The sequence below is a fragment of the Periplaneta americana genome, chromosome 15 (genome assembly GCF_040183065.1).
Source record: "Periplaneta americana isolate PAMFEO1 chromosome 15, P.americana_PAMFEO1_priV1, whole genome shotgun sequence".
In the NCBI taxonomy this organism is placed as follows: domain Eukaryota; kingdom Metazoa; phylum Arthropoda; class Insecta; order Blattodea; family Blattidae; genus Periplaneta; species Periplaneta americana.
Genome location: NC_091131.1, coordinates 28,915,939 through 28,941,725, shown reverse-complemented (window position 1 = coordinate 28,941,725; position 25,787 = coordinate 28,915,939). Strand labels below are relative to the sequence as shown.

The following is a 25,787-nucleotide window of genomic DNA, read 5'->3' as shown; positions in this document are numbered from 1 at the left end:
TAACTATTCTCAATTGAATCGTGTCAAAATACATAAAATATATATGCAATAAATGCAATGCAAAAAAAATTGGGTAATGAGCGAAGCAGATTATCTTGCGCTTTTGTAAAAGGTGTTCCCTGGAACAAACGTCCTATTTTAATTATGTAATTACTTGATATTTATTTCTAACAGGTGCAGCGGAGCGCACGGGTACGGCTAGCAATAATAATAATAATAATAATAATAATAATAATAATAATAATGATAATAGGCCTAATAATAATAATAATAATAATAATAGTAGTAGTAGTAGTAGTAGTAGTAGTAGTAGTAGTAGTAGTAGTAGTAGTAGTAGTAGTAGTAGTAATAATAATAATAATAATAATCCTTGGCGCTACAGGCCGTGGAGGGCCTAGACCGAGCAGCCGGCTGCAGTCCTCACGTCCACATGCCGAAGCAGAGGTGGACGATCATCCAACTAGAATGGAGATATCGTGTGGTTAGCACGATGATCCTCCCAGCCGTTATAGCTGGCATTCGCAACCGGATTTCGCTACCTAATCCAGCTCCCCAAGTGCATCACATGCTGGGTGGGCACCGGTCCCATACACTGGCCGAAATTTCATGAGAAAATTTCTTCCCCCATGAGGACTCGAACCAGCGCGCATTCCGTAACGCGAGTTCTAGGCAGGATGCGCGGGACAAGATTAAATCTATACTAATAATAAACCTGTAACCAAAATTTATCTGGTAATTTTCGTTTTTTCAGAAATAATTGAGACCACAAATCGTTTTTTTTTTAATTTAATTTTTGTTTGTATGTGTGTCTGGATGTTTGTTATCTCTTCACGCGATAATAGCTGAACCGATTTATATGAAAATTGTAATATAAATTAAGTTTCTTCTAACTTAGATTTTAGGCTATATGGCATTCAAAATACTTTATTTAAAAGTGGAGTTATAAGGGGGCCTGAAATAAAATTATTTGAAGCTGTCCACTTGCTCTACTGCCTCATTTAGAATTCGCAAGTTTATCTTCTGCATTTTTCTTCCTATAACCATACTCTTCGTCTTATTTGCATTTATTTTCAACCCTTACATCTCACAGCTGTCATTTAGCTCCAATAGCATATCCTTTAATATCATTTCCTCTTCTGCTAGCAACGCTATATCATCAGCAAATCTTATACAATTTATTCTTCTTCCTCCTGCTATCACTCCTTCCATGTTCTGAAAACAGTTCTTTACTAAATCCTCCAAGTAGATGTTGAACAGGGTAGGTGATAAAGGGCATCCTTGTCGTACTCCTCTTCCTATTTCATTTCCTTCTGACATTTCTTCTCATATCCTGATTTGACTCGTTTCATATAAAGGTTACTGAACAGCCTCCTCTCTTTCCAATCCACGTCAATTTTCTTCAGAATCATCATAATTTTATTCTAATTCACTCTGTCAAAAGCCTTTCTAGATCCACAAATACTACATACACTTTTTTATTCTTCTCTAGATATCTTTCGCCCATTGTTTGCAGCAGTCCAATTGCTTCTCTCGTACCTTTTTCCTTCGTGAAGCGGAATTGCTCTCCTTCCAACTGTTCTTCCATCTTAGAATAGGCCTATAAACGTCGATTCAGTATTCGCAAGAGAATCTTCGCCGGTGCGATATTAGACTGGTAGTCCTGAACTCCTTACATTTCTTGGCGTTATTTTTCTTCGGTATTGGAATCAACACTGTCTCCGTAAAATCTTCAGGCCATTCAACGATGACATAATGACATACATAATAAGAACAAGATAATAAGATCAGTGAAACAGTGACTATGAAACGATTATGGCAGTGATGAGATAATAAGAACGATTACAAAATGACAGATAATTAGATCGATGACACAATGACTATGAAACGGTGATGGCAGTGATGACGAGATAATAAGAACGATGACAAAATGACAGATAATGAGATCGATGACACAATGACTATGAAACGATGATGGCAGTGATGACGAGATAATAAGAACGATGACAAAATGACAGATAATGAGATCGATGACACAATGACTATGAAAAGATGATGGCAGGGATGACGAGATAATAAGAACGATGAAAAAATGACAGATAATGAGATCGATGACACAATGACTATGAAACGATGATGGAAGTGATGACGAGATAATAAGAACGATGACAGAATGACAGATAATGAGACCGATGACACATTGACTATGACACGATGATGGCAGTGATGACGAGATAATAAGAACGATGACAAAATGACAGATAATGAGATCGATGACAATGACTATGAAACGGTGATGGCAGTGATGACGAGATAATAAGAACGATGACAAAATGACAGATAATGAGATCGATGACATAATGACTATGAAACGATGATGGCAGTGACGACGAGATAATAAGAACGATGACAAAATGACAGATAATGAGATCGATGACGCAATGACTACGAAACGATGATGGCAGTGATGACGAGATAATAAGAACGATGACAAAATGACAGATTATTAATGAGATCGATGACACAATGGCTATGAAACGGTGATGGTGGTGACGATAAAATAAGAACGATGACAAAATGACGGATTATTAATGAGATCGATGACACAATGACTATGAAACGATGATGGCAGTGATGACGAGATAATAAGAACGATGACAAAATGACAGATAATGAGATCGATGACACAATGACTATGAAACGATGATGGCAGTGATGACGAGATAATAAGAACGATGACAAAATGACAGATAATGAGATCGATGACACAATGACTATGAAAAGATGATGGCAGGGATGACGAGATAATAAGAACGATGAAAAAATGACAGATAATGAGATCGATGACACAATGACTATGAAACGATGATGGAAGTGATGACGAGATAATAAGAACGATGACAGAATGACAGATAATGAGACCGATGACACATTGACTATGACACGATGATGGCAGTGATGACGAGATAATAAGAACGATGACAAAATGACAGATAATGAGATCGATGACACAATGACTATGAAACGGTGATGGCAGTGATGACGAGATAATAAGAACGATGACAAAATGACAGATAATGAGATCGATGACATAATGACTATGAAACGATGATGGCAGTGACGACGAGATAATAAGAACGATGACAAAATGACAGATAATGAGATCGATGACGCAATGACTACGAAACGATGATGGCAGTGATGACGAGATAATAAGAACGATGACAAAATGACAGATTATTAATGAGATCGATGACACAATGGCTATGAAACGGTGATGGTGGTGACGATAAAATAAGAACGATGACAAAATGACGGATTATTAATGAGATCGATGACACAATGACTATGAAACGATGATGGCAGTGATGACGAGATAATAAGAACGATGACAAAATGACAGATAATGAGATCGATGACATAATGACTATGAAACGATGATGGCAGTGATGACGAGATAATAAGAACGATGACAAAATGACAGATAATGAGATCGATGACGCAATGACTATGAAACGATGATGGCAGTGATGACGAGATAATAAGAACGATGACAAGATGACAGATAATGAGATCGATGACACAATGACTATGAAACGATGATGGCAGTGGTGACGAGATAATAAGAACGATGACAAAATGACAGATAATGAGATCGATGACACAATGACTATGAAACGATGATGGCAGTGATGACGAGATAATAAGAACGATGACAAAATGACAGATAATGAGATCGATGACACAATGACTATGAAACGATGATGGCAATGATGACGATATAATAAGAACGATGACAAAATGACAGATTATTAATAAAATCGATGACACAATGACTATGAAAGGGTGATGGTGGTGAAGAGATAATACGAACGATAACATAATGACAGATATAACATCGATGACAGAAACGATGATGGTTGTGATGACGAGATAATAGGAACGATGACATAATGACAGATAATGATATCGATGACAGAAACTATGATGGTTGTGATGACAAGATAATAAGAACGATGACATAATGACAGATAATGATATCGATGACACAACGACTATGATTATATTATGGTGATGGCGATGACAAAATAACGATGGCGCTGTGTAATAATGATAATGACGAGATGATAAGAATGATGACGATGATTACACTATTATTATAGTGACTGTCGAGATCACAATAACTGATGATTACTATGGTGTGGGCGATGATAATGAAGGCATTGACAAGATTACAGGATGACTACGTAATAATCATAATATTTAAAATAAAATTCGTAGAACACATCTCATTCAAGTAGCGATTTTTAAATAACGTACAATGCCAGTCGCAAACCTTCATCTGTTTCTGTCGTTTTCAAGTTTTATCTCTCAGTTCCCTATCAGCTCCAGTGCACGTGCACCTAGTTTAATTGCAGAGAAAGCATTTTGTGTTGAAAAATGTGGAGGCGCCTATTGTAACGCTGTTTGTGCTTGATCTGCCTGTCAATTTTATTCATTTATTCGCTTTGCATTGTTTACTCTCTCTGCCGATGTAGTCTAAATGCTAAACGACTCCTTTATCCTGACCGGAACCATAGCGGCACAATACCGGCGCTCTGACAGCCTCTCACGTGAAGTATTCCGCCCCAGGTCAGAGAGACGACCTCTCTCCCACAGGGACGTCCAACTCCAGGACTTCCAACTTCTACATTTCAGGATTAAATGCAGTATTTAAGAAGTTTTTCTAGTGCAATTGGCGGACATATTGACTCTCATGAGCTAGTCTGATGCAGTTTTTTTTCCCCCCGGAGTAGTGTACCGAAACTACAGTTTTTTTTTTTTTTCAATTAATAAATTGTCAGCAAAATTGCAGTCTGTTCACCAATGTGAACAATAAGTAACAAAGACAAAAGAATCTTAAGAGTGTTAAGAAATATAGACTATTGACATATAAATCGCTACTGAAATTAAATTACGATTAGTATTTGAACCTGTAGATTAACGATCTTAGTAATAAAAACTCTTTCATAAACTTTTAACTGTCTTATACTTGCAAAATGAATAGCTCGTTTATAAATCGTGTGTAAATTCCTGACTAATACTCACTACATCTGCAGTGCCGGATTTAGGCCTAGGCAACCTAAGCAGTTGTCTAGGGCGGCAATTTTCAGGGGGGGGGGCGCATTTTCTCTCTCTCTTTCTCTTCCCTTTTTTTTTTACAGTGAAATTTGATTTTGAAACACTTGTTGGTAAATCTTTCCTGAAGTTTGTTCTTGAACACCTTGTGGAAGTCGGATATTTCGCATTGTCGCGGTCGTGGCGAGAGTAAAAGGAAAGTGTGCAGCTGCATAGGTTATATTGTAATGCCGGTATCACGTTATTATACTATGAAACTTCTTAAATTTAACTGCTTATATAAACAAAATAAACACAGAATAAATATGGAAAATGCCTGTTATTATTCGGTTGAGAAGCTTTTATCAGCGATTTATCGCTACATCCATTGTTTTTTACGGTCATTAGAGGAGGATGAAATTTGGAATTTTATAGTGCGGGTATATTGGCGACACTGACTTATCTTTGCCATCTATTCATAGAAGTAATAACTATAAAAAGTCACACTTGCACTTACAAATTATCGATCACTATCGATTAGTAGGATCAGATATCTTTGAATGTCAGTGTACAGATGGACAGGAAATTCGTAGTGTAGGTACACTGACATTCAAAGATATCTGACTTAAGATTTTATGGTCGTGTAAGCGAACTTTCCAACCAGGATAAATCAGAACCAAAGATATAAAAAAAAATTGACGAACTTTGAAAGAGTTCTGTTAGTTCTCAATAGGAGACACCATTAATGGGACGATGAAAAAAAAGTATTAGGAAAATAATTAACTTACGTAGATTAAACATAAATTATTGTCATAGTTGAAATATCAGCGCTTTTCTGCTAAACCCAGTGGTGTTTTACAATCAGTAGAGTGGTACGAAAAATTGATTTCTATAATGCGGGTAGGTCTATATTGGCAACACTGACTATTATCTTCGCCGTCTATTCACAGAAATAATAACTAAAGAAGCTACACTTACACCAACACTATCGATCACTATCGATTAGTAGGGTCAGATATTTTTGAACGTCAGTGTACAGGAACTTCGTAGAGTAATTGTTACGTATTGTGGGTTTCATTGATTTTTATTCTTCACTAGCCGTACCCGTGCGCTCCGCTGCACCCGTTAGAAATAAATATAAAGTAATTACATAATTAAGATAGGACATTTGATCCAGGGAACATTCGTGTTTGATAGAAGGATAAACGTTTAATATGTTACTTAATTTAAATTGCATCCAAATAATTAAAATGCGATCATTTTGGTCCAGAGACACTCATTTGGTGCAATGATAATTCCTTTAACATGTTTCTTAATTTTTATTACATGCAACCATAGTTTAATGAAGATTGACATCATTTAGATTTAATGTGTATATTTTATTTTACTTGTTGTAGGTTTCCATTGAATTATGGTAATAACTTAATTTTAACCCTTGTTTTCTACGTATTCAGTAAATGGCGCTTGGCCCACTATGGTTCTGAACCCTTCAAATAACTTAAATTATATTACATATTATATTATATTATATTATATTATATTATATTATATTATATTATATTATATTATATTATATTATATTATATTATATTATATTATGTTATATTATATCAGAAGTTACTGTAATAACATTATAGCATTATGTCCATCTAGAGAAACTGCACTTTCCAATGGTGAAATAATAATTAATTATACAAATCGGTTAATTTAGCTTCCGATATTACTTCATACAAACACAGAAACATTCTCTGTAGGCTGTCTTTTATAGCTTTCGATTGTTGCTGTCCAAGGCCCCTTATATACGAAGTCATTTGTTTTTTATTTCATTATACGGCCTTAGATGGCAGTTATTTTAATTTTAAAACTCATTTATCTCATTAAATATCAGTCCTATCAAACTTTTTCAAGGAATAAAACTTATCGGAAATTATGTTTAAAGAAACGTTTGTTATGTAACATTTTTCACAAAAATCAATAATAAGCGAGATATTTCGATTTATTTAATTCAGGCCATCTTATAACCCCCCTTTTAAATAATGTATTTTGAATGCCATATAGCCTAGAATCTAAGTTACATCGAACTTAATTTATATTCCAATTTTCATCGAAATCCGTTCAGCCATATTGCGTGAAAAGGTAACAAACATACAGACAGACAGACATACAAACAAAAATGTCAAAAAAGCGATTTTCGGTTTCGGGGTGGTTAATTATATATGTTAGAACCAATTATTTTTGGAAAATCGAAAATTACCAGAAAAATTTCGGCTACAGATTTATTATTAGTATAGATTTTTAAGTCTCCTTTCTAGTTGAGTCAGATATTGTCCATCTCATATATAGATCAATTACATGGAAGCAGTGAATTCACTGTCACATCTTTATAGCTTTGTATGATTATAACAGAGTTTGGTCAGCCCTGGTGTAGACTCCAAATAATGCCAACTTTTCAAACAATAATCCCACGTCCCTTGCCGTCTTCATTGTCGGAGGTGGCTGGCTGCCAGGACATTCCTCAATCACCGTCCCAACCCGCTCCCATTTTCGCGGTCCTCCTCTTTGCTTGAGTCATTTTTCTTTATCTAATCCCCTTCAACTCGGTTCTTTCTTGCGGCTTCTTTCCCTTTCCCAATTCAACATATCAGAAATGTGGAAATCATTTTACACCGTCATAGCCTCAAATTCTATTCCCAAACGGACATTCCTTTTCACGGTCTAGAAAGAAGCGGAAGAATCTGCCAGACACTCAGTCCAATGGAGAAGTAAGTCAGTAGCTCTCACGCCTCCCTGTACCAGACGTGCAAGCGTTTAGTTTATTACGGCTAGCAGTTTTATTAACGTTTCTTCTTTTTATCCTTTCCGTACTCCTTCAAATGTCGTCCCTGTTCCTCTTTTGTGTTCATATTCTTTTGCTTCTCCTTCAACAAATTTCTTTTCAACTTTTCTGTTTGTTTTTTCAATCTTTCTCCTTCATCAACTCCTCCTTTTATTCTTCCACTTATCCCTTTCTGCTCCTCATCCCATTCTTCTCAATCTCCTACTCTCTCTTTTTTTCTTTTTTTTATTCTTCCTCGTCTACTTTTCCATTTGCTCCTAATCTCCCTCGTTTCCTCCTCGATCTCCTTCTAACATTCCTTCATTTTCTCTGCCTTTTCCTTCTTTTATTTAAACTTCTTCTTCTCCTTTATTTCTCAGTCATCTTCTATATTTGCCTCATTCTTCTTCTCCTTCATCATATAATTCTATTTCTTTTCTATCCCTCTAGTCCTTACTTTCCTTATTTTCTTCTTCCCCACTTCTCCCTTCTGATTCATTCTTACCCCTCTTCTTCCCTCTTTCTCCTTTTTCCTGCTTTGTCTCATTCTTATCCTCCTCCTTCATCACATCATTTTATTTCTCCTTCGCCTCGTCCTTCCTCTCAACCTCCTCTTCTTCTTCCTCTTGTCATTTCTTTCCTTCTTAGCTACATCTTCTCCATTTCCATTCTCCTGTCTCATTCATCTACTTTACCATCTTGGCCTTCCTTTCCTTCTTAACTATATCTTCTTTATTTCCATTCTCATGTCTTATGCTTCCTCTACTTCTTCTTCTTCTCCATCTTGTCCCTCCTTTTCTTCTTAGCTACATCTTCTTCACTTCCATTTCCATGTCTTACGCTTCCCCTTCCTCTTCTTCTTCTTCTTCTTCTTCTTCTTCTTCTCCTTCTTCTCCATCTCGTTCTTTCTTTCCCTCTTAGCTACATCTCCATCTCCATTCTCATTCATCTTCTTCTCCCTCTTGTCATTTCTTTCCTTCTTAACTACATCATCTCCATCTCCATTCTCATTCATCTTCTTTACCATCTTGTCCTTCCTTTCCTTCTTAGCTACAACTTCTTCATTTCCATTTCCATGTCTTATGCTTCCTCTTCTTCTTTTTCTTCTTCTTCTCCATCTCGTTCTTTCTTTCCTTCTTAGCTACATCTTTTCCATCTCCATTCTCCTATCTCATTCATCTTCTTCTCCCTCTTGTCATTTCTTTTCTTCATAGCTACATCTTCTCCATCTCCATTCTCCTGTCTCATTCATCTTCTTCTCCCTCTTGTCATTTCTTTTCTTCATAGCTACATCTTCTCCATCTCCATTCTCCTGTCTCATTCATCTACTTCTCCCTCTTGTCATTTCTTTTCTTCATAGCTACATCTTCTCCATCTTCATTCTCCTGTCTCATTCACCTTCTTCTCCCTCTTGTCATTTATTTTCTTCATAGCTACATCTTCTCCATCTCCATTCCCCTGTCTCATTCATCTTCTTCTCCCTTTTGTCATTTATTTTCTTCATAGCTACATCTTCTCCATCTCCATTCTCCTGTCTCATTCATCTCCTTCTTCTTCTTGTCATTTCTTTTCTTCATAGCTACATCTTCTCCATCTCCATTCCCCTGTCTCATTCATCTTCTTCTCCCTCTTGTCATTTCTTTTCGTCTTAGCTACATCTTCTCCATCTCCATTCCCCTGTCTCATTCATCTTCTTCTCCCTCTTGTCATTTATTTTCTTCTTAGCTACATCTTCTCCATCTCCATTCCCATGTCTCATTCATCTTCTTCTCCCTCTTGTCATTTCTTTTCGTCTTAGCTACATCTTCTCCATCTCCATTCCCCTGTCTCATTCATCTTCTTCTCCTTCTTGTCATTTCTTTTCTTCATAGCTACATCTTCTCCATCTCCATTCTCCTGTCTCATTCATCTTCTTCTCCCACTTGTCATTTCTTTTCTTCATAGGTCCATCATCTCCACCTCCATTCTCCTGTCTCATTCATCTTCTTCCCCCTATTGTCACTTCATTTCTTCTTAGCTACATCTTCTCCATCTCCATTCTCCTGTCTCATTCATCTTCTTCTCCCTTTTGTCATTTCTTTTCTTCATAGCTACATCTTCTCCATCTCCATTCTCCTTTCTCATTCATCTTCTTCTCCCTCTTGTCATATCTTTTCTTCTTAGCTACATCTTCTCCACCTCCATTCTCCTGTCTCATTCATCTTCTTCTCCCTCTTGTCATTTCTTTTTTTCATAGCTACATCTTCTCCATCTCCATTCCCCTGTCTCATTCATCTTCTTCTGCCTCTTGTCATTTCTTTTCGTCTTATCTACATCTTCTCCATCTCCATTCTCCTGTCTCATTCATCTTCTTCTCCCTCTTGTCATTTCTTTTCTTCATAGCTACATCTTCTCCATCTCCATTCCCCTGTCTCATTCATCTTCTTCTCCCTCTTGTCATTTATTTTCTTCATAGCTACATCTTCTCCATCTCCATTCTCCTTTCTCATTCATCTCCTTCTCCCTCTTGTCATATCGTTTTTTCTTAGCTACATCTTCTCCATCTCCATTCTCCTTTCTCATTCATCTTCTTCTCCCTCTTGTCATATCTTTTCTTCTTAGCTACATCTTCTCCACCTCCATTCTCCTGTCTCATTCATCTTCTTCTCCCTCTTGTCATTTCTTTTTTTCATAGCTACATCTTCTCCATCTCCATTCCCCTGTCTCATTCATCTTCTTCTCCCTCTTGTCATTTCTTTTCTTCATAGCTACATCTTCTCCATCTCCATTCCCCTGTCTCATTCATCTTCTTCTCCCTCTTGTCATTTATTTTCTTCATAGCTACATCTTCTCCATCTCCATTCTCCTTTCTCATTCATCTCCTTCTCCCTCTTGTCATATCGTTTTTTCTTAGCTACATCTTCTCCATCTCCATTCTCCTTTCTCATTCATCTCCTTCTCCCTCTTGTCATATCGTTTCTTCTTAGCTACATCTTCTCCATCTCCATTCTCCTGTCTCATTCATCTTCTTCTCCCTCTTGTCATTTCTTTTCTTCATAGCTACATCTTCTCCATCTCCCTTCCCCTGTCTCATTCATCTTCTTCTCCCTTTTGTCATTTATTTTCTTCATAGCTACATCTTCTCCATCTCCATTCTCCCGTCTCATTCATCTCCTTCTTCCTCTTGTCATTTATTTTCTTCATAGCTACATCTTCTCCATCTCCATTCTCCTATCTCATTCATCTCCTTCTCCCTCTTGTCATTTCTTTTCTTCATAGCTACATCTTCTCCATCTCCATTCTCCTATATCATTCATCTTCTTCTCCCTCTCGTTCTTTCTTTCCTTCTTAGCTACATCTTTTCCATCTCCATTCCCCTGTCTCATTCATCTTCTTCTCCCTCTTGTCATTTATTTTCTTAATAGCTACATCTTCTCCATCTCCATTCTCCTGTCTCATTCATCTTCTTCTCCCTCTTGTCATTTCTTTTCGTCTTAGCTACATCTTCTCCATCTCCGTTCTCCTGTCTCATTCATCTTCTTCTCCCTTTTGTCATTTCTTTTCTTCATAGTTACATCTTCTACATCTCCATTCTCCTGTCTCATTTATCTTCTTCTCCTTCTTATCTTTTCCTTCCTACTTAGCTACCTCTTCTTCATTCTTGTCCTTCCTCAACTTTATTTCTTGTCCCTCTTATTCTTCCTCTGCTCCTTTATCTTCTTCTTTCACCTCTGTCTCATTCTTTTCCTTCTCATTCATCTCGTCGTTTTTCTTCTTTTCCTCCTCTCTCTTGCCTTTCCTCTCTTCAACTTTTTCTTCTCTCTCCCCTTTCTTCCTTTGTCTTAGTATTTTTCTTCATCTCATTCTTTCTTTCTCTCTCGTCTCTTTTCCTGCGTCTTTCTTCTCCTCTATCATTCTTCTCCTACTTATTCTCCATATCATTCTTGTTTTTCTTCTTCCTTTTGCCCTTCCTTACCTTCTCCTTTTCTTTTCTAATCATATTTGTTATCCTTGTTTTTCTTTCCATTCGTATTTTTCTTCTTTGTTTTATTTGTTTATTTGTACGTTATATTTTGCCTGTTTCATCTTCCTTCCTACTGTACTCATTCGCCTTTCTTTCCATCCTTTCTTTACACCTCTTTCTTCCTTCTTCTTATTCTTCCTCCCTCCTTTTCTGCCATTGTAGCAACATAGGTGTTCTCATATTATGAACGACAAACAGCAGAAAGAAACAGAGTGACGAAGAGCCTTATTCTTCCGTATCTTGAAGTCCATTTTATCCATCTGAGATTTAAGGGAAATACTCCAGCTCTTCTTGATAATTTATTGCTTCTCTGTGAAACGTGCACTCGAACTGCCTAATCTACAGACATCGCTCGAATTGAAACCTAGCAACTCGACATTTGGCAGCGAGGGTGTGTAGAGCAATTCCTAATGGGACTAGACGATGCTCTGGGTATTGATCCTCGTGCATTACATGATCAATAAAGGAACTTTCACGTGACGTACACGTCTATGTACCAATAAAAGGTATGAAATGCACCCGATGTGAAGTAAACCGTTAGATACATTCAAGCGCATTGATTTCCACGCTGGAGACCCGTATGAACTTCTTCGCTGCATACGCACACTTTGCAAGAGGAGATGGTCCCAGTCAGACAGTTAAAGCCAGGTGATCTGAGTGAAATAATGCTATTTCTTTTCGTAGTTTTCTGCCCAAGGGCAGGTCTTTCACTGCAAACCCAATATTCTCCAAGTTTTCCTATTTTCTACCTTCCTCTTTGTCTCCGCATTTGATCCATATCTCTTAATGTCGTCTATCATCTGATATCTTCTTCTGCCCCGAACTCTTCTCCCGTTCACCATTCCTTCCAGTGCATCCTTCAGTAGGCAGTTTCTTCTCAGCCAGTGACCCAAGCAATTTCTTTGTGCGAGATCGTGCGTATTTGCTTGGTTTCCGCACAAAACCAATCCGCGGAAAGTCTAAAATTCCACATTCAGTATTCCCAACCTAACACACATAACAATTTCCCTCTTCTTACCGCTTAAGTGACATATTGATTTTACTGCTTTAGGCTTTTAACATACCGATATTATTTTTAGAGACGTTCACTATAGTAATAATTATAAATTGGAAACTTACCATTGCAATTTCACCTAAATTACACTGTTAATTATTGTTTTTAAATATTTGGAAAAATTAAGTAAACTCTAAAACTCCACTAAAGTTACTACATTCGTGATGCAAGTAATATTAAGGGAGCCGTGAAAAAATCAACAAGATTCCAGACTCATCATAGACTGGGGGGGGGGAAGACAGACGTATATCACGGCCTGCTGGAGTATAGTAAACACAGAAAACATTTTAAAGCAACAATGTTGAAGATAGATATTTTTGTTTTGCAAATTTGCCGTCATTGAACAGAAACCAAGATGGAGATTTCATTGCAACTAATTAGAAATTCCTCTTTCAGGTATGTAATAAACGATCTTCGCACAAAATAATGTACGATACACGAGCGGTATGTTTTCTTTCAATTCTCGGAAATTAAAAAAGCTCAACTACGTTTCGCTTTTTCAAACTTTTCCTCGAACATGAAAACTTCAACATACCGCTCTTGTAACGCATATTACTATTTTATCTTCCTGATTAGCTTCGGCATTATTCTTTCTTCACCCACTCTTTCCAACACAAATTAATTTCTTATTTTGTCCGTACATTCCACACGCTCCATTCGTCTCCATATTCACATTTCAAATACTTCTGCAGGATGGTCCAAAGAAACGCATAAAGAATACGTCACTCTCCTTTGCTCTAGCATGTGGACGCGATGCCAGCTCTCAGCTGGACGGCTTTGACTCTTCATGGAGTGTTCCCGCTACGAACTGGATTATAAAGAATGCGTTGTGATCACTAATGCACTCGCAGCTACTGTGAGAGTCATATACTGACCACATGGCCTCAAATGGAAATAATGCAGCAGTAGAGAAGAAATAAAAGACATAAAACGGATGGCACGCTTATTAACACAAGTGAAGCATGCACAAAGCTCGCTTTCATTTCAATCAACCTCAGAACAAATAGCATCAAACAATAATCGAAATCAATTATCGAAATTCAATCTATAGACAAACACAAGCTCAAAATATAGTCAGAAACGAAATAGGCAATAAGTTTGACCGCAAACTAGTTGAAACCATTTTAATTTCCTTCACTGAATAACCAGTCACTTCTGAAAAGTGCTTTGGCGTGGGTTGCTGCGGTAGGAAATGTAATTTACCTAACTAAACAGAAAAAAAGTCCAGAAGTAATGTGGCATACACTGTCTTTTGAGTTTTTCCCTCTAGTACTCTGATCAATGATTTGATTTATTAATAATCAGAACAATAATTTCCTCTTCATGTGGTCTGTGCCTATGAATTCGAACAAAGAGGTTCATGTACATGGAAAGAGAAATACACAACATCTACGTTCAGTATAAAAAGGTGAATATCAACTCAAAAACTACGAATGAAGCAAGGGAATGTGTGCTTTAATTTCTGCATCTCTGATTATACAGGGAGTTACAAAAGTTTGGAATCGTAGGGAGTTTTATAGAACATGTTCGAAATTACTTCCGTAATTCGTAGTAGCCTATATAAATACAGTTCTATTAATACTCGGTTGCGTAATTTTAGTTGTATTTGTTGTAGTTGCAGTTGTTGTAATTGAAGCGGTAGCCGGAAAATGGGCCCAAAGATCTATAGGTCCTTTTTCGGGAGAATATTTAATTCGATTCTCAGTTTTTAAATCTACTTGCTTACGTAGTTTCGTTTCAGTATCTTGTAAACAGAGGGCAGGGTAGCTAATTGAATGAATCCATGCACTCTTGCATAGTTGTGTACCTCAGCAAACATCAGTTCCCTCGAAATTATTCAAATCAACTTTACAGGGAGTTATACCTGAATGCTTGATTTGCATAATACACGTCACTGTTCGTTAACAGAAAGCCACAATTTAAATCACACTTAGTTAGTGTGCACTCAATGTTGGTTGCTTGACGGTTGTCAGCCCACTTTGAGGTCTGTGGATACAGAGGGAAAAATTGGATCGGTGTCGGGTAGAGTTCCCGGGTAGCTCAGTTGGTAGAGCGTTGGTACGTTAAACCAAAGGTGCCGGATTCGATACCGGGCCCCGGAACAATTTTTCCCTCGAAATTATTCAAATCAACTTTACAGGGAGTTATACCTGAATGCTTGATTTGCATAATACACGTCACTGTTCGTTAACAGAAAGCCACAATTTAAGTCACACGGAGTTAGTGTGCACTCAATGTTGGTTGCTTGACGGTTGTCAGCCCACTTTGAGGTATGTGGATACAGAGGGAAAAATTGGATCGGTGTCGGGTAGAGTTCCCGGGTAGCTCAGTTGGTAGAGCGTTGGTACGTTAAACCAAAGGTCCCGGATTCGATACCCGGCCCCGGAACAATTTTTCCCTCGAAATTATTCAAATCAACTTTACAGGGAGTTATACCTGAATGCTTGATTTGCATCAGTGAAGAAGGTCCTCAAAGCGAGTTGAGTCCATCCAGGATGTGCACTGAAGTGTAAACTGTACTCTGAAGATAAACTTTGAAGTGAGCGTGAATCCATTCTGGATTAATACTAAATAACCTGTAATCTGTATTCTGTACCCAACAAATAGTGTATTCTAGATTTTTATATATACGGTACAATTTATGACGTAACTGTGAGATATATGTAAGAAATATAATTTTACTAAAATGATTATGAACTTGTAAACCTCTGTAATGTGCGTTGTTCAATGCTGATGTTTAATTTCAGCTAAAATATCATACTGATGGCCAGTTTGTCCAAGTAATGTTTAATTTTGCTTAACGAATGTTAAATTAGCAGTCTGTTTATTTTTAACGCTTTGTTAATGTATTTCCCATTTTTTCAACACAATTTTGTTAAAGATAACCAACACTTAACTATAACGTCTGTTAGCACTATTTTAACTACTCAGCAGCAGTTGGTAATGATTCTACACATGTAAGACAATTTTTGATTGGTTAAAATTAATCTTTAAATTCTATATTATAGAGTGAGTCATGAAACTTGCATAAAATGGCAACCTGTTATAGTAGGCCACGCTCCATAAACAAACAGTTGACAAATGAAAGTTGTAGGTGACGTGCTAATAATAATTACAAAGTAAGGTTATATTTCCTCATTGCTATTATGGATACGAAATACGAAAGAAATAAAATAACACTGATGTATTTAAACAATCCAAAGTAATTTTTAAATGTTATATTACCAGTCATATGCTGAACATTCCCAACAGAGAGACACAAAATATTAATTTAGCAACTTTTGTTCGGACAGCCGTGGAGACATCGGCCATATTTAACTAACTGTTAAACGAGTTAACTGCCCGAAATCCTACATTTAAAATTAACAAACTGTTAACAATCTGTTAAACCAAACTGGTGTTGAAAACATACAGTTTTATTAATTAACAAACTGTTTAGAGTTTAACAGTCGTTAAATTTTCTAACAATACTTGGAAAAACCGGCCATGAAAGTATTTTGATAAAGTAAACTTGTTCGCTACAAAAAAGGATCTATAAAATGCTCTAATAATACATATATATATGTATATATACTTCTATATTTAGCCTATATTTATAATACTATTAAAGTCGGATTGCATTTTTTAACAAAAACTTACAGACAAATATTATTATAACAGTGTGCAAATTGTTATTTTGATAAAGGTGCAACAAAATCGAAATTACATAAAAATAAATCTTTCAATCTTTGTTTTCTCGAAACCAGACTTTTGCTTATGGGCCCTTTTTCCGGCTACCACCTCAATTGTAGTAGTTGTAGTTTTTAGTTGTAATTGTAGTTGTTGTAGTTACAGTTGTTGTAGAATAGAATAGAATATAATAAAATGTTTTATTTTCGCTGGCAGAGTTAAGGCCTTAAGGGATTCTCTTCCACTCAACCAGCCTTAATCAATACAATAGTGGCATACATATTTAAATTATGAATATTTACAATACACTAAAGATTCTACAACATTGTTCTTCAGTTAAATTTTAACGTCTAGTACATGTTTATTTAAATTGAGAAAAACCTATAGGAAAAAGTAATAACTTAATTTACGAGCTAATATAATTCAATTCAGTCTATATGCAATATGTAAAGAATTATAATTAAGTTGACATAGCTAGTTGGTTAAAAATAATCAGAATTAATTTAATAGAAGTTTACTAGAACTATTTTGTAGAGAGCAAAATATAAATTAAAATATATTGCTGTAATGAGAATAATATTAATGTAATGAGAAATGGAAATATAAAAATTGGAAATTTATCCTTTGAAGAGATGGAAAAATTCAAATACCTGGGAGCAACAGTAAAAAACATAAATGATACTCGGGAGGAAATTAAACACAGAATAAATTTGGGAATGCCTCTTATTATTCGGTTGAGAAGCTTTTATCATCCAGTTTGCTGTCAAAAAATCTGAAAGTTAGAATTTATAAAACAGTTATATTACCGGTTGTTCTTTATGGTTGTGAAACTTAGTCTCTCACTTTGAAAGAGAACAGAGGTTAAGGGTGTTTGAGAATAAGGTGCTTAGGAAAATATTTGGGGCTAAGAGGAATGAAGTTACAGGAGAATGGAGAAAGTTACACAACGCAGAACTGCACGCATTATATTCTTCACCTGTCATAATTAGTAACATTAAATCCAGACGTTTGAGATGGGCAGGGTATGTAGTACGTATGGGTCATTCCAGAAATGCATATAGAGTGTTAGTTGGGAGGCCAGAGGGAAAAAGACCTTTGGGGAGGCCGAGACGTAGATGGGAGGATAATATTAAAATGGATTTGAGGGAAGTGGTAGAGACTGGATTAATCTTGCACAGGATAGGGACCAATGGCGGGCTTATGTGAGGGCGGCAATGAACCTCCGGGTTCCTTAAAAGCCAGGAAGTAAGTAAGTAAGTATATTAATGTAATGATATTTTGCCATTAGAGGTTTTGTATTAAATGGTAATAATAAGAATGGACATATGTTAGTTTCATTATAAGTAACAAATATTAATCAGTAATATTAATCTATTAAGGAATAATTTACGTAATTTTGACCTGAATGAAGTTATTGTCCAACAATTGTTGTAATTGAAGTAGTTATAGGTGTTGTACAGTAGTTGTTGTGGTTGTAATTTTAGTAGTTGCAGTGATTGTAGTTGTAAATGTGGTGCTTGTAACTGTAGTTATAAAGAGTGCGGCAAAACATCCTCCCTAATTTAAAGTTTAAATAAAAAACAGATGGATCAAATTAAGGAAACTGTATTAATATGAATGGTATCTAAACAGTGGGAAATTTAGGTTTACATGCCTTGCCATAGCGATATCAAATGACATGCGCAAAACAACAAAAATTGAATAGGAAACTTTATTATGAATGGTATCATTTTTTGAATAACGTGTCTCTCAAGTGGTGTCCTTCACTATCAATGCATTCTTGAATGCGACTTCGGAAATTCTGCATCATTCTAACTAGCATTTATTGAGGAATAAGGCCAATTTCTTCCTGTATTGCATTTCTTAGGTCTGGCAAAGTCCTCGGCCGATGTTTGAACACTTCAGCCTTAAGTTGTCCCCATAGAAAAAAATCGCGGGGTGCAAGTTCTGGTGATCGTGCTGGCCAGGGGGCGTCGCCACGTGAAGAAATTAAGCGTCCGGGAAACATCTGTCTCAGGACTTGGAGAGAAATCTGAGCTGTGTGAGAGGTGGCTGCATCCTGCTGAAACCGTACTCCCTTAATAACAGTAATCTTTCAGTTGTTACCCTTAACAACACGCTAATCCCTTATTCATCTGTCGTAAAAAATCTTGGCTCCTTTTTTGACAATAATCTAAGTTGGAATTTTCAAGTTAAAGAAACGATAAAAAAAAATCTGTTCCTCCATTCATTGTTTGAGTCGCTTGAGAAACTTCTTGCCCCAGCAACTAAAACTTACCCTAGTACAAACCCTAGTAATGCCGCACTTCGATTATTGTTACGTTTTGTTAAGTGACCTAAGTTCTGAACTGTCAGTCAAGTTACAGCGAGCTCAGAATATGTGCGTCAGATACGTGTGCAACATCCGACGATATGATCACATATCACCGTCCTTCGCAAGTCTCTCGTGGCTCCGACTTAAAGAACGCAGAACTTCACACTCTTTGTCTTTACTCTTTCGAATTCTGCACACTTCAACACCAAATTACCTTTCGTCTCGTTTCTCTTATCTATACTCTAACCACGACGTAAATACCAGATCACTTATCTGTGGCACGCTAAGTATACCTCTTCATAGAACATCTTGTTATTCATCATCTTTTACAATATCCACCTCGCGTCAATGGAATTCCTCGTCACAAAGTATTAGGGGCTGCAAGATAACAAACACCTTTAAGAACAGCTTAAAAGATAACCTTATTAGCATTTCACTCCAGTCATACTGATTTAAAATATCACTGACTACATTGTTACTTTTTTCTTTAGACATCATCCTGATTGTGCTGTATTTTAATTGTCTCATAATAATCTCTTTCTATTATCTAATATTATTTGAAATATATTAACATTCTATGTATTTTAGTTTAATTCTGCTACACAGTTTATTTCTGTGTTTCATTAATAGTTCATAGTATTTTGTTGTTTAATTTGCAAATAACTCTTGTATACATGTAACTCTCATCTAAATCAAATTGTTGAATTCTTTGTAAGTTCATGCATATGTATATACACTTTTTGCTAGTTGAGTGGAAGAGAAGGCCTTACGGCCTTAACTCTGCCAGCTAAAATTAATCATTATTATTATTATTATTATTATTATTATTATTATTATTATTATTATTATTACCTGGCCAATCTGCAGCGCATTGAGTCTTGGTGCCAAAAAATTGTTGATCATAAAAGAGTACCGCTGAGAGTTCACTGTCACAGTAGCACAATCCTCTTCAAAAAAGTAAGGACCAAGTATCCCGACTGTTGCAACCGCGCACCATACGGTAACACGGTCGTTATGTAGAGGTTTTTCATGAAGTTCATGAGGGTTCTGTCCACTCCAATATCGGAAATTTCGATGATTCACGCGTGTAAACCTAAATTTCCCACTCTTTAGATATCATTCATATTAATACAGTTTCCTTATTTTGATCCACATGCTTTTTATTTAAATTTTAAATTAGGGAGGATATTTTGCCGCACCCTTTATTTTAGCAGTTGTTGTAATTGTAGCTGTTGTAGTTGTAGTCGTAGCAGTATTTTTGTCAACGATTTCAACTGCAGAGGTTATTCAATGCTCATAATCAACTTGGGCGAGAAAGGTCCTCTATTTCAGACAGGATTCTTTCACTGTAAACCCAAGATAAAGGTCGCCTAGCTTTACTTTCTTCCCAGAGGAAGCCATTTCTTCTTTGTGAAATACATCTCATAGGATGTGCGCTCCAACATCTGAGGACAGCGCAGGATTATAACAGACCGACATTAACGTATGCTAATTCATAAACCTTTTTAGGCTTAGGCCTACACTTGGTCCGTCTACGTAATACTGACGTGATCAGACTGCGGAAGAGGACACTGCGGTGTGGGATGAAGCTGCCGCAAATTCGCCAATTTGTCTGTACATATCGACAGCTCCAAAACACAGTCCAGGTTTGTTAATCCTGCTCGTCGAATTGCCCATTTTGTTTAGTGTGGTCCCGGCCTGCCAATAACACGTGATACATGCAAGCCAAAACATTATTCCGCGTGTCAGCTGTCCGTTACTCTATCAACATTTCGGTCGCAATAGCTTTCAGCATTTCACTGTGCCTGTAAACAGGAACAATAATATCTCCTTCATGACGTAAAATAAACAGAAAGGAGAGTTAATATGTTTATCACGCTCTCTTGACAATTTTTTGTGCTTTCAAAACGAATTTAACCAGTCTGTAGCTCATGAAAGCTCCAAATACCAGACGAGTAAAAAGTATCAAACACTGCTTGTGGCTTTCTTATTTGCAGTTTCATGAAGAAACTCTGCGTGCAAAAGTTTTTGGGGGTAAAGAAAGGAATATTTTCAAGCACAAGGATGTGGGTGAAAATTTTGTTGTTGTCATCGTCTAATGTGCTCCATCGAACACTGAAGTCATTGGCAGTCTTGCTTTCCAATACTTTCAGGTCTTCAGAATCTTCTAATCAAGTTACCTGTTTGAGGTTTTTCCGGAGTTTTCGTACAACTCATTAAGAGCAAATGCTGGGTAACTTTCGGCGCTGGACCCGGAATCATCTCGATGGCATTATCACCTTCATCTCACTCAGATAACCAGTGCAGTTGATAAAGCATCGTAAAATAACCAACAAAAAAACAGATCACGACTGTCTTGCAAAAAACCTTTACAAAATCGATATTTTTCCTTTCACCCAAGTGGATCTTACACAATTATCCCGAGAAAGAAATGGATGGACACCACCTAAACAACTGCATTGCTGTCAAACTTGTTCCAACCAGTTATTTGAATTCAGACCCGCATTTGGGGGTTGTACACCGCAAGGTTAACTGCAAACTCGACTATAGTTATAATCAGTCTTAAAAACTTGGTACTAAAACATTACTTTCAGGTTGAGTGTAGCTATACGCCATTTCATACAAGTTGAGAGGATTTGAAAGCATTTCTTTCCCCATCTACTTTCTCTGAGTTCATCAGCGACAGCGTACTCTCGGCTCCACAAGTAAAGAACCCTGGTCTCACACCACTTCTACACAGATGACAGTGATTGACAGGCCAGTTAGGGGAGGTAAACTTGCTAAAACTTTCAGCTGTTGCCACGTTTGCTCTTGGCTTGACTCTTTAAATGTATTTTCTTTTGCAACTGGTTGGATTCTATCAAAAATGGAAAATTCACAACACAGCATTCTCGACGGTATTCTGGCGGTATCTTTGTCCACAGTTTCACTAATTGGGGGAGCGTGTCAGTCAGATTTATGGCTTCCTGAACCCAACCCTGCAACGAAGGTTCTTTACTTGTGAAACCAAGAGTAAACGACATTCCATACAAGTTGAGAGGATGCGGAAGCATTTATTTCACTTTACGGTGTCGCTGACGAACTCAGAGAAAGTAGAAGGGGAAAGAAATGCTTTGAAATCCTCTCAACTTGTATGAAATGGCGTTTAGGTATAAAATATGAACCAGCAGTATTTCTTACTGTGTCATCAAGTGAACAATAGCTTTGCGAATCTAATAGAGCATCTCGTATGTGGCAAATCATATTAAACCCATAATTCTTTATTTGCTTTAATAACTATTGGGACTAGAATTGTATAGCCTACTACACACCCTTTACTTGACGATAGTATTCTTCAGATATCTCACCGGCTTCACTCTTCCACAAATTCTGGACTGCAGCAGAAAGTCTGCTATAGGCAATTCAATTGTTTGAAGGGATATGCAACATATGAGTACCAACATTATATGTATACAGGAAGGCCCACTTAACTTTTTCACCTCAGATAATGTGTGAAATATTTGAGATATACACAAACCGACAATAACAAGTTCAATTACATCGAAGGGGACACTTATGAAACTCTTAATGTATTTTTGTACATGAAATTCTCTTCAAGATATTGGAGTCATCTTCCTTTTTTTTGGGGGGGGGGGGGAACTAACTATGTTTTGTATTGCAAATGTTGCGTTAGCTCTGTCTAATAAGAACTGACTATTTTTCTGTCTGTTTGAATGCCACCGGTAAGAGTAAACATAAGTAATGTCTGACCAAGGATCGAACAGAAGGAGGACAAATCTGGTTAGAGTTGTGTGTCACTACTTCTATGTCTCACTTCACCATGTGCAACATTTCCTTAGTAGTAAAATGTACAATACATTGTGATTGTGATTTAATTGACGCACTTCCTGATTGAATTGAATTGAAAGAGGAGAATTGGGAGGATAAATTTAAAAGGTACGCAAAACGCGTCCTTGCAAGGGGTTCGGGGCTGTAAGAAACTAAAAATGTGAGCTCCAAGCCTGTTGGCCACTAGTCTCACTCCGGGTTACGCTGCTTCACTGAAGGAGTTCTAGAAAATTTTGAAGGGGAAAAATAAAAAATGGACGTAACCTCTTAGGTACGACATACGCGAGGGGACGGAAATGTGATCAAGGTGATCACGGGACGGGACGAGGAAGAAATGGCTGGTGTAAATCTGCACAATGATAGACCTAAATGACAATTTATACAAACCCACAGAATAACCTACAAAAATCGGCTAACACTCACAAATCAATTTCATGTTAAAGTATACGTGGTACAGTCATTAAGTTCTAATACTGAGAGCATAGTGGCGTTAAGGTGCACTATAGCGCATAGGTGGCGCCATGGTATGATACCTTGTCAGTTAGTCTCTCGACCCAACAAGAGACAGTTGAGTGCATGCACTGTAAGCAGAACTACGGTCTTTGTTGTGACGGTGATTTGAATGCGCGCGTAGGAACTCGAGTATGTTGCAGTTTGAGCAATGGGCAAACGTCACGTTCTGTTAGAAATTAGGCGAAACTGCTATAACCGATCATAACTGGAGACGAAACATGGTGTTTCCTTTACGATCCGCAACTGAAGCGACAATCCGCCACCTGGAAAACGCCATTATTTCCACGACAGAAAAATCCGCAACAAGACAGGTCAAAAGGCAAGGTGATCCTTTAACAGTTTTTTTTATTCAAATGGAATTGTTTACATAGAATTCATCCCACAAGGTGCAACTATAGACAAGATCCTCTACAAAGAGATTCTTGGCCGTTTAAGCAATTCAATTCGTCGTAAGCGTCCTGAGCTTTGGCATAGGAAGAATTGGCTGTTGCTACACGACAACGCCCCTGCACATCGCTCCATCCTTGTCCAAGAGGAACTTGCAAGGCAACAGGTCGCTGTTTTGCCACACCCTCCGTACTCACCTGATCTCGCACCATGCGATTTTTTTTCTCTTTCCCCTCATAAAATCAATCCTACGAGGGCGTAATTTTTATGCGGCCGAAAAGGTCATGACTGCCACAAGAGAAGCCGTACGGCATCTTCCTGCCAACATCTTTCAGCGGTGCTTCCAGCAGCTACACCAACATTGGCAGACGTGCATAGCGGCCAACGGCGACTATATTGAGGGAGTATGTCGATCTGTTTAAGTGTACGCCGTATCACGCGGCATCTTTTGAGACATCCAGATTCTTGTGGGTGCCTACCCTTCAGGCGTCAGTGTCAGAACTTAATGACTGTACCACGTATAATTCTTAATGGTTTATGGTTCATTTAGACAGTTTAGGTCCTATAGAATTGTAATAGGGGGATCCTGTGTACATGAAACATAGAGATATCTGAGTAACAGCCTAGGTCGCAGCAAACAAAATAGGTAAGGGACTAGAAATCCGTTCACTAGTCAAGGGTGATAGAAATAAAAGTCTCCCACCTGTGATTGACCGCGGAATTCAAAACCTCGTTAAACGGTATGTGTCTCAATTTACCCAGAAACTATGTAGAAAAATAAATTAATGTTTTGTAGTTTCAAACTGTTGCAACAAATACTAAACCACATTGCCATCTTGGTTACAATAAACGGAAGTTACTTTATGAATAGCCCTCGTACTAGTCTTACTGAGCGTATTCCGAATCTCAGCGCTGAGCAATCTGATGGCATCACGGTGTTCCGAATTTCACCGATGGAGTCACTGATGTTCCACCGGTGTGGCACCGGTGCCATCAGCTTGCAGAGGTGGTGGCAGTCTCCATCAGCCGCCATCAGTGAATGTGATTGGTTCTTGTATAGGGCGGGAATTAGCAGACGAATGACATCGTGCACTGTTGTCATGGAATGTGTTCTGCTTTAGTTCTGTTGTATTGTTTGTAATGAGCACAACGTAAAAACAATATGTTAATGGCTTATGAGCGAACATGTCAACGGACAAGTTATTACTACTGGTTCAAGAAATAAATTGTTTATGCTCTCTTTTCTTTGAACGAGATGGCAGTACGAAAATTTCGCAAAATTTTGCTAGCTTAGCACAGACAACAACTTATACAGTCGCCATGGATAAATATAATAATAGGATACGAAACTACGGTCAGCACCATCTGGCGGCGGGGGGCTGAAATAAGATGATCAGCGCCCAACGTCGTAGGTGGTGAACATTAGAACTACGTGTTGGGTACATTACCCAGAGTTCTCTATTCATCCGTTCGAGATCTTGCTCGAGAGTCGAGGGGTCGAGATGGCGGACAGAAACTTGCTAATAAGTGAACATAAAGTGATATGTGTGTATAAGCAGTGTATGTTAAACAGTGCTGTTTATGGACGTTGTAAAAATAGTGTTGTTGAATGTATTGTAAAGTAATAGTAATATAATAAATTGAACTAAGTAGTTCTTGCAGACTTTTCCATTGCGCTGTACAATAAACAATCCCAATTATCTTACCTTTTGCTTTATTTTTTGTCTCTCTCTGGTTATATTTTAATCGGGTAGTGTAAAATAGATCGTCTCTTTTATCTTCCTGTTGGCTCCGGTAAGAATTTTCAGTAGAAGATGCTGGGAGGAATAAAACTGTAAATGTTTTATTTTAAATTGGGTTAGTTTTGAATATCGATGAGGGTGGGAGGGAATACTTTCTGCACAGTTTAACATTTTCGTCACCAGGTGCGCTGCTAAATGCATGGAGTAATTACTCTTTTCGCTACTTGGTGCGCTGCTAGATGTAATAACGTCCCTCCCCCCAACAGGTAGCAGCAAGGTCAATTTCTACAATAGCGCCTCTAGTATGTGTTACGGGAAGCTCAGTAAGTTTCGCATCCTATTATATGAGGCGTTCAGAAGTCAACATG

General features: G+C 37.4%; 1 protein-coding gene across 1 annotated transcript in view; it reads left to right on the top strand.

Moving 5' to 3' along the window:
- LOC138715613 (43 kDa receptor-associated protein of the synapse) overlaps positions 1-25,787 on the top strand; it is a 102,999-nt gene that overhangs the window by 46,206 nt on the left and 31,006 nt on the right. The gene's annotated exons all lie outside the window — the stretch shown is intronic.